The 3072-nt window shown below is 42.5% G+C and overlaps 1 pseudogene; it reads left to right on the top strand.

The window, feature by feature from the left end:
- Window positions 1–1067: 1067 nt before the first annotated feature.
- On the top strand, window positions 1068–2777 carry LOC117550221 (annotated as a pseudogene).
- The last annotated feature ends 295 nt before the right edge of the window (window positions 2778–3072 follow it).

Raw genomic sequence — 3072 nt, 5'->3', positions numbered from 1 at the left:
TCAACTTTTCATTCACAAAATCAATTCACATCAATTCCATACCTTTTTTCCGACACAGATGGCGGGTACTAACATTCACAAACACATACCTATCTCCCGCAGGTATTCGGAGGAAGATCCTCATAGGTGGCGGTTACTAATACTCACAAACACATCTCAATTAATTCCACTCATTCAACAAAGTAATTCACTCAGCATTCAACCAAGACATTTGAGAGATATTTACCAAGTTTGAGAGAACCTTACCGAGAGCAAAAACCCAGCTCTGAGGGACAGAGCTTACCGAAAGAGAACCACGTGCATGAATGAAAACAGTGCATTAGGTAAAACAGAGGGGTCAAACGACATGTACTCTCTGAGCCGGTTCAAACGAGACCGTGCTCAAAGACCTCGGACCTTCCTATGCGCCGGGAGATTCGTAAGTCGTCTCTGGGGTTATGGTTGGGGTAAGACCTTGGGGTAAAGAGTTTGGGGCAGTATTTATGATACACCTAATCATTTTAAAGGGCCCATGTCATTCTTTTCCGGTTATCACACGTCCCCTTGTGTGTTATGAAGGTTTTTATGCATGTATGAACCACCTAACTAACAAGACTTAACTGTATTATCCGGAGGAGTGCGTCTTTGCACTTCCGCTCACCCCTAATAATTGCGGAAGAGACGATGGACCTCTCTTCTCTGGAAACTGTAATTCAATAACATACCTAATTATATTGACTAGGTCCAAGACTGATATAACAGTGTGTTTCCTGTTTCCTGCAGATGTCCAGCAGCTGGTGGTGGTTAAAGAAGAGCCTCTCCCTGACCAGCAGGAGTGGAGCTCCAGTCTGGACCAGGAGGACCCAGAGCGCCCCCCAAACATTAAGCAGGAACAGGAGGAACTCAGGATCAGTCAGGAGGGAGAGCAGCTTCAGGAGCTGGAGGAGGCTGATATCACCAAGTCCACTTTCACTCCTGACCCTGTGAAGAGTGAAGATGATAAAGAGAAACCTCAGTCCTCACAGCCTCATCAAAGACCAACTGAACACATGGAAACAGAAGCTGATGGAGAGGACTGTCGAGGACCAGAACCAGCCAGGAACTCAGATCCAGAGAGCAGTTTACAACCAAAGACTGAGGACCACACTGGAGACTCTTCTGAAGACACTGATGACTCTTCTGAACCTGACGCTGAATACAGTGCTGATTGGAAGGAGACCAGAGATCCTGCCTCAGGCTCAAACTCACTGAAAAATAGACAAGAATCTGTCAGTGATCCCCGACGTAGTGCTGAAAAGAAACCATTCAGCTGCTCTGTCTGTAAGAAAGATTTTAGAGATAGACGAGATCTAAATCGACACATGAGAATCCACACAGGAGAGAAACCCTTTCGCTGCTTAGTCTGTAAGAAAGCTTTTTCACAGAGTGGAAGTTTAAAGACACACATGAGAGTCCACACAGGAGAGAAACCATATACAGCTGCTCAGTCTGTAAGAAAGGTTTTAGACATAGAAGAGATCTAAATCAACACATGATAATCCACACAGGAGAGAAACCCTTTCGCTGTTCAGTTTGTGAGAGAACTTTTTCACACAGTGGAAGTTTAAAGACACACATGAGAGTCCACACAGGAGAGAAAGCAAATAGCTGCTCAGTCTGTAAGAAAGCTTTTTCACGTAGTGGAAATTTAAAGGAACACATGAGAGTCCACACAGGAGAGAAACCACACATCTGCTCAGTCTGTAAGAAAGCTTTTTCACGGAGTGAAAGTTTAAAGACACACATGAAAGTCCACACAGGAGAGAAAGCACACATCTGCTCAGTCTGTAAGAAAGCTTTTAGACATAGAAGATATATACATCGACACATGAGAATCCACACAGGAGAGAAACCCTTTCGCTGCTCAGTTTGTGAGAAAGCTTTTTCCCAGAGTGGAAGTTTAAAGACACACATGACAATCCACACAGGAGAGAAACCATTCAAATGCTCAGTTTGTGAGAGAGCTTTTTCACTGAATACACATTTAAAGGCACACATGAGAGTCCACACAGGAGAGAAAGCACACATCTGCTCAGTCTGTAAGAAAGCTTTTTCACAGAGAGGAAATTTAAAGACACACATGAGAGTCCACACAGGAGAGGAAATATACAGCTGCAATGTTTGTGACAAAAGATTTAAATGCCGTAATCATTTCCAAAGACACAAGTGTGTTGGTCGTCAGTCCTCACAGCTTAATGAAATTCAAACTGAGGATAATGGAGAGGCAGAGCCTCCAATCAGCAGCTCAGCTGAACACATGGAAACAGAAGCTGATGGAGAGGACAATAAATTAGTCTTATGACAGTTCACACGTGAGAGAAATCTGTCTGACTGGATTAACATTGTTGTACAACATCCATATAAGACTTAAATGAACTCCATCTTTATCAACAGAAGTGGACAATATGTTTAATGTTTTTGTCATTCTGATGTATACGTTAACCACTGACTGTTGATGAACCATTTTATTTGGATTGAGGGCTCCAAGTTTCCATATAGAGATATAGGATGATTTAATGTATTGTTCTTTATTTCTAAATGTTTTGTATCATTGCTATCCTGTTAATGAGCCCTGTTTTACATAAATGTACCTGTTATCAGAGTGTTTTTGCTTCTGTAACTGTAAGGGAATACATTTTCCTATTTTGTATCCTGATGACCTAATACCGTTACATGTAATACGTTACTCCCTAAGCCTGTTTTCACCCATCTGCAACCGATTCGCTAATAATCACAAATGTTCATTTCTTTGACCTCTTGACTCGACTATTTCTTGTTTAATAATCGTTACATCTCCTCAGGACCAAGTTCCCGTGTCCTGCCTTTCACCTGCTGATCACCCACTGCTCATTTAGGGTGGACTGACCTTTACAATGGACCAGCTAGTCTTAGTGTCAATGCAATGCAAACGTTTTGTAAAATGACGCTAGACCAAAAACGTGCTGTTGGGCTGTGTGCTCTCTGCAGGACGGTGTATGGACTCAAAGATTGTTTATGGTATGAGAGCTTCACTCTGTTTTTGTTGTCCAAAAGATGCCAACAGAGCGATACGTC

This window comes from Gymnodraco acuticeps, unplaced genomic scaffold (assembly GCF_902827175.1).
Source record: "Gymnodraco acuticeps unplaced genomic scaffold, fGymAcu1.1, whole genome shotgun sequence".
Taxonomy (NCBI): domain Eukaryota; kingdom Metazoa; phylum Chordata; class Actinopteri; order Perciformes; family Bathydraconidae; genus Gymnodraco; species Gymnodraco acuticeps.
Note: the sequence above shows the minus strand (reverse complement) of the source record. Positions and strands in the feature narration are given on the sequence as shown.